This window comes from Ambystoma mexicanum, chromosome 3p (genome assembly GCF_040938575.1).
Source record: "Ambystoma mexicanum isolate Mex_15411 chromosome 3p, UKY_AmexF1_1, whole genome shotgun sequence".
Lineage (NCBI taxonomy): Eukaryota > Metazoa > Chordata > Amphibia > Caudata > Ambystomatidae > Ambystoma > Ambystoma mexicanum.
This window is the reverse complement of record NC_090925.1, coordinates 578,576,357-578,583,934: the sequence shown is the minus strand read 5'-3', so window position 1 is coordinate 578,583,934 and position 7,578 is coordinate 578,576,357. Positions and strand designations below refer to the sequence as shown.

Below are 7,578 nucleotides of genomic sequence, written 5' to 3'. Positions count from 1 at the left end.
CAATCATGGTATTAAAACACACTAGATCAACCAGACATTTCATGTTCTGATCCAAAGCTATCGGTCTCTCTCTCTCTCTCTCTCTCTCTCTCTCTCTCTCTCTCTCTCTCTTTTGCACCCTCTGCATTATATTTCACTCTTTAAGGAGAAGGTTGGGGGGCATTTTATTGTATGTATTGGTTATGGAGACAGGCATTGTAATGACGGTGTGTCCTGCAGCAATGTTGGTATCACAATGTGGCCACGTTGCCTGAACCGGGGAAGTTGGAGTGACGCAGATGGACTCTGTAAATAGTGCAGGGTTTTTGGCTGACCATCTAAGGGACTTGAGGCCTAAATTGCAGGGTCTACCACTGTGTTTATTATGTTCTAATGTTGTGTTAAGTATTAGTATTTGTGTATATTGTGACAAATGTGCAAATTCGTCAGCTCTAATCAGTGGCCAGCAACAACAATTAAACATTGCCTTGGTGCTCATAGATGAGACAGAAAGTGATCCATTCCAAGAAGGAAGCACATTTTGGGAGACAGAAAAGGTGTGTATTTTCCAGGAAAAGAAGCTGTTAAAAAAGACAATACGCATTTTTACTGTTTGTAAAACAGCTCTGATTAAACATTTAAAATGTTCAATTCTAAAAATCACTTCCAATACATTGGGCCTCATTACACGGAAGGCGGTAATGGTTAACGGCCACGGTTAATGGTAACGGTGACCGTTAACCATTACCGCCTTACTACGAGGTCCCTTAGCGGGTTGGTGCTTTAACGCTTGCTTTTTGCAGGTGTTAAAAACCAACCCGCTAAGGGACCTCGGAGCTAATTACGGCACCGCAAAATTGCGGTGCCGTAATTAGCGCCTTCCCCATTCCCATAGAGCCCTATGGGGCAGAAATGGGAATGGGGAAGGGCAATGGCGGAAGGGGGATTTACCGCCCCTCCAACCTTGGAATGGGGCGGTAAATCCCCTTTCCGCCAAGGCGGTGCCGGTATTTTACCGGCATGAGCCATGGCGCTAATAGCGCCATGGCTCACCGCCTTCCGTGTAATGAGGCCCATTGGGCCTCATTATGAGGTTGGTGGAATGGGTTTACCAGCAGCGGTAATGGTGCCGGTAAACCCATTCCGCCCTATTACGAGGTTCCCTTGCAGGACCCGCTCAGAACGTCTGGTCAGACCAGACGTCCTTTGCGGGTCCCGCAAAGGGAGCAGGGAGCTAAAAACCGGCCCGTTATTAACGGGCCCATTATTAGCTCCATCCCCATTCCCATTGAGCCCTATGGGGGCTCAAATGGGAATGGGGATTGTTTTTTTTTTAATGAGGAATTACCGGGTCCTCCAAAGTTGGAATGACCCGGTAATTCCTCATTCAAGGAACTCGGATCTGGACACGATTTTGGAGGCAGCCATGGCTCTAATAGCACCATGGCTACCTCCAAACTCGTAATGCGGCCCATTACGAGTTTGGAGGTAGCCAGTCTGCTCAGAAACTAAAAGGTTTTCAAGCAACTCGAGCATAAAGCCCAGCCGACATAGCCCGAACCAAAGTCCAGATCCTTTTTTTCTTACTTCCTTCTACCCTTCCTGCATTTGTCTTTGTATGAACAATAAGCACAATCTTTTCAAGGACCATCGTGCTGTTACATCACAAGCTCTGAGTATTTCCTCCACATTCAACTTCTTAATCCTGCTTTTATTTTTTAAAGCTGCACTTTTGCCTACCAAATCTAACCCACTATCCCCCAAAACTAAGCATGAGCATCAGTGTACTAAACTACACATACTGAACAAATTATTTAGCACATAGCCTCTCCTTCACAACCCTGACAGCCTCATTAACTAGCAACCAGTGTTCATCTTCCCCTACCCATCCAAATATCTTGAAACCTACACGTATGGACACATTTGGGGACACTTGAAGTACATTACCTACCAGACCTGGAATGGAACAAGCATGTTTTAGACTGAAGGGACAGACCGAGTCTGCAATACTCTCCATATGGGAGGATCTTAAAGTCAACTGAGATAACATCTCCTCAATTCCATACTGCAAGACTTAGTAACAGTTTTTGATACCATCAACTACACAATTCATATCAAGAGACACGAAGAACAAGAATCTAAAACATCATGGGCCTCATTACAACTCAGGCGGTAAGGGGTTTACGGCGCCGTAAACAGCGCCGACCCTTACCGCCTGAGTACGAGGTCCCTTAGCGCCATGGCGGATTTAACACCTGCTTTTAGCAGGTGTTAAAATCCATGGCGCTAAGGGACCATGGAGTTAATTACGCCACCGTAATTTACGGTGGCGTAATTAACGCCTTCCCCACTCCCATTATGCCCTATGGGGCAAAAATGGGAATGGGGAAGGGTAAATGGGGATTGGGGACTTACCGCCCCGCCAAACTCGGAATGGGGCGGTAAGTCCGCCAACCACCATGGCGTAAACGTAGTTTACGCCATGGTGGTAAAGTCACGGCCCAGGCGGTAACTTACCGCCTGGGTCGTAATGAGGCCCCATGTTTCATCAGGTGAAATATTTCTTGATGGACAGAACAGAAACCATGTTCATCGCCCTTTCAGCTCAGCCTCACACCTGTTGTGCGGGAAGGCTCTGTCCTCTCACCCCTATTTTTCAACATTCATATAGCTCAACTCATGAAACACTTAAATGGTCATAGACTCACCTGCTATAGCTATGTGGATGACACACACATCTACAAAATAACCTGAAATAATGACAAAGAACATATCTTTATCAACTGCCTCTCACAATGCAATGCATGGATGACTTGAATATCCTTAAACTAAACCTGGATACAATGGAGACCATAATCAACCCTACCAACTTCAAATTGAAACTAGCTGTACCCCGCATAACATAAATGAGCGCCCGACCACAAACCACACAAATTATGACAATTCGGAAACCTCAAATAAAGGGAGTTGTGAATAACTTTTTCTACCATCTATTCTCAATTAGATAGATTATACATTTTCTCAACCTGCCCTATAGCATCCTTGATATGATTTAGCCAGTCCTGCAAAGGATTGGTTTAGCCACGAGTATTTACCTTGGCAAGCATAAATACCTTACCAAGATATGAATCAGAACACAACAGTAAGACTCCTCCTCAGACTTGACAGGAGAGAACACATCATACAGGCAGTAAGATCGCTCCAGGGGCTTACCATTTAAGAAGAGTATTAACTTCAAAGCACTTTACATCACTCACAGAAACATTCATGGCTTAGGAGGAGAGTTCCTGCAAGAGAAGATCTCCACAGACAAACCAAACAGACGTTTGCGGTCTAGCAAAGATGTACCCCTTGTGGCCAAACAATGACCCTCATTATGGTGGTCATGCCGGTCCAGAGAAAGGTGCTAGTTTTTCCGTATACTGGCATGTTTCGGGACCGGCATACTCCCAGGCAGTATTTCCTGCACCAGTTTTACCAGTGCAGGAATTACCAGCAATACCACCAATGGAATCCTACGGTGCTCCATGGAATGTGGAATGACTGCCATTGCTGGCACATGAAATATTCGGGAATTACCAGGATATCAGGCTCTGGTAACGGTAGATACATTTCCCAGTATTCTTCTGGAATTATCATCGGAATTCCGGGAATTGTGTATTGAGGCCATATGTCAAAAATAATTATGCAGGGTTAACCTTTTCAAGGTCATAGTGAAACTCTAGCTTCATCCTTGCGGAAATCCACACAATAGAAGAGCAGCTGACATTTAGGAAAGCTTTACACATTTTTTTTTTTCCACATGCTAAGCAAGCCTACAAACCACTGGTTGTGTGACAAACATATTAACCTTTTCTGTCATGAGAAGGGAACTCCTTTTGTCCCAAGGTGACTTGCGTCATAATATCTCACAGCCTGTCAACACTAAGACACATCTTCAATGGGAAAACAAACCATATACAGAAATACTATACCAACGCATCATTGCAATTTGAAGCCTATTCCACGAGAAAACAAACGTGCTCTGCACCTCTTCAGCAAGTTACATATTAGCAGGCAGGTTATTGCATCCTAACACTATGGGCACATGAGATCTTCCATCTGGACTCAATTTCCTCTATGCCTCCAACACAGACCACCCAGAAAAAGACCCTCATACAGTAACCATTTGTTATGTGCTGCACGGACCAACACAACAGCAATGATTTCTAGCACTTCCTCAACTCCTCTCACTAACCTGATACATCCACCTCTTTTCACACCGGCCCCAGTGCCTGAATACCATACAAATTTGCCAGTGCATGGTATAAATCCAGTACCACATCACATAACATAACTTGTCTTACTAAACATAGCACATCATGAAAACCTAGAATGACCATTTAAAAAATATATATTTTTATTAGACATTTCACAAGTGTAAAAACATGTTTGGTCATCACCAAGATATTAGAATACTAGTATTTCCTGTTTCCCTCCCTCTTTCCAACCCCAATACGAACAGTGACAATAAACACGATCTATGTATTTGCAGGAGTATGAGCTCCTTGGGTCATTCTGTTCTGGCCATTGGTTGGGTGAGAGATACTAAGAGATATTCATGTATATTTTCCGTGATCTCTTGCAAGTATCCATTCACAGATTGCCAGATTCAGCAGGGGGTTTATCCTCTGGTGAAGTCAACAGTTTGTTTACAAGTGGGTTCCATGATGTGATATCTACAGAGCTGTCTCTCCTGCTATTCCAAGTGCCACATACCACACTGCTGTCTCAGCCACAGACCATCTTTTCACATCTTTCCACCATGTCTCTATACTCGACCCCTCTTTGGTTTTTCTTGTCATTGCTATTCTTCTTTTAGCCAATACACATGCTAGATCAATCATTCTCCCCATTGCCCTGTTTCTCCCTGGATATTTGTATAACCCCAAAAGCAAGGCTTTGCTGACCATCCCTGGCCCCTTATCCCTTTTTTAAGCAGGGACTGTTTGATGTCCTGTCAGTATTTCTGGATTGTTGGGCGGGACCAAAACGTATGTCCCATATCTGCATTTACTTCTTCACATCTTGGGCATCTCTTTGTTCCCGCTTCTGAGAATTGCGACATTTTTTGGAGTGTAATGTATGCCCTGTGAAGTATGTAGAATTGGCTCAGTTTCAGCCTAGCATTCCTTGAGACTCTCTTATGGTATGCCATTGCCTTGGACCACTCATCTTCCATGATTTCTCTTCCTATATCTGCTTCCCATGGGAGTTTCCCTATGTGTAAGTCTTTGGGTATCGCCTCTATGAGTACCTGGTATATTCTGGAGACCATGTGTCCACCCTTGGTCATGTCATATAAGAGCCCTAATGCCGGGTTTTCAGTTTCCGTGTCTAGGGTGATTGGCCACCTGTTTTTCAGGCTTCTCGTTAGTCTCGTGTATGATATAAATTGGCCTTTGTGAACCTACTGTGTTTTTTACTAATTTCTCAAACTCCAGCGGTTTTCCTGTGGGACAGAGTTCGCCCATCGTGATTATCCCTTTTTCCTCCCTGTACGTCCTATTGTGCATAAGGTGTTCTCTGTTGGTTCCAGGTAGGACAGCTAGTGGGATCTGGGTGGCGTAAGGTTCTTCTACTATCAGTATTTTTGTTGGTTCTTGACCATATCTGTCTGCCTAGTTGTAGAAGTGGTGGATGGTCCTCAATTCTGTTTTTTCCAAGCCATTGGGCCTCATCACGAGTTGGGCAGTAGCCCCGGGGCTATTAGCGCTGGATCACGGGTTTGGCGGAGCGGCTATTTCCGATTCCCCATTGGGCCCATTCGGGAATCCCTCATTCCTCATTGGGTCCAATGGGGAATTTTCACGCTATTACCGCTGGTGGATTTCACGCTGGCGCTAATAGTGCAAAAGAATCGACAGATTTGCAGCGGATTTGCCCCCAGCTCAGAGCTGGGGGGAAATCCGCCAAATCCATGATCTGGTGGCCCCCTAAAATGCAGCGGTAATAGCGCTACAGCCGCATTTAAGGGTTACCACCAGACTTGTGATGAGGCCCTATATAGTGCTTCTTTTAGGAGCAAGGGGGCTATGTTAGAACTCATCAGGGCATGGTCTATTGTTTCTGTGTTCGTCAGCTATCCTGCTACATGCTGGAGCTGCCCAGCTAAATAGTAGAGCTCACTGTGCGAGAGGCATACGCCGCCTTCTGTGTAGTCTCTGCATAGTACCCCCATTGCGACTCTCCCCTGGTATTTTCCCCATATGAAACTACTCAGTATCGAATTTAGCTCTTTAATGAAGGTTCTTGGTATGAGGTAAAGTACATTTATAAATGATACTGTAGGTGGGGGTGGGCTATCATTTGCACGAGAGAGATTATACCCATCACAGAGAGGGGCATTTTGTCCCCGAATTTAATGGAGGCTACTAGGCCCCTTTTTGCTTTTATTGTGTTTTTATATGGGTATCTTTAATGTCATGACATAGGCTTATACCCATATATCAAAATGTGTGAGTCTTCCATTGAAGGCAGAGGCGGGGGAGTTAGTCTTCCTCAACTCCTATCCAACCCGCTAGGGGGAAGAAGCAGAATTTTGTTTTTGCTATTTTGCTAATCGATATCCCTGACAATGTTGCAAAGTTTTCTAGTACCTCTAAATATGTTTCTAGATTGTCTTCTGGGTGTCTTACATATAGCAGCATATCATCTGCAAAGAGGGATATTACGAGTCCCATCTACCAGCAGTCTTGTGTCTGTGATTGTTTTCCTCATGTATATTGCCAGGGGTTCTAGTGCTAGGATATATAATAAAGACGACAGGGGACAGCCCTGTTTGGTACCTCTACGGATCGGGAATTGGTATGAGATGTGCTTCCCAGTGCAAACTTTCACAGATGGGTTTGAATAGAGTATGCATATTCGTCTCATTAATTGGTTTCCCATGCCGTACTGTTCCAAATCGAATGCTTTGATAGCATCTAATGCTACCACTGCAGAGCCCTCATGTCAATTACGTTTTCTGTCTATTACCGCCTGGAGTCACCTGAGATTCTCTGTGGTGGCTCTGCTTGGGACGTAAACTGTTTGGTCATAGTGTCTCAATGCAGTGACTACTTTTTTAAGCCTCTACACAAATACAGTGGTAAGGATTTTGTTGTCTTGATTTATAAGTGCTATTGGTCTAAAGGATTTGCATAGTTTTTTGTCTTTTACAGGTTTTAGGATGGGGAGAATCACTGCCTGTTCCATTGTATCTGGTAATATTCCTTTCTTGTACGCCTCCTCAAGGACTAGGAGTAGTTGTGGGGCTATTAGGTCAGCATATTTTTATAGAATTCAGCCGGGAGGCCGTCACTTCCTGGGTTTTTTCCGGTAGCCAGTGCAGCAGCAATATCCTGTATCACTTCTATAGTAAGAGTTGTGTCTAGCATCTCCTTCTGGTCTGCAGTTTGTACGGGTAAACCTATGTCCTTCAATGTTTCTACTATTTCTGCTTCCCTGGAGTCTGAATGGTCTTCGTAGAGGCTACGGTAGAAGTCCCTGAAGGTGTTATCTTTCTGTGATCACCAGACGTTCCCACATTTGTCTGCTATCTGTACCACCCCATCCCTG

The 7,578-nt window shown here is 44.5% G+C and overlaps 1 non-coding gene across 1 annotated transcript; it reads right to left on the bottom strand.

The window, feature by feature from the left end:
* Window positions 1-1,242: 1,242 nt before the first annotated feature.
* LOC138581615 (small nucleolar RNA SNORA49) lies at window positions 1,243-1,371 on the bottom strand. The gene has a single exon (XR_011304676.1). It is a non-coding gene; the product is annotated as a small nucleolar RNA SNORA49 (small nucleolar RNA).
* Window positions 1,372-7,578: the final 6,207 nt, after the last annotated feature.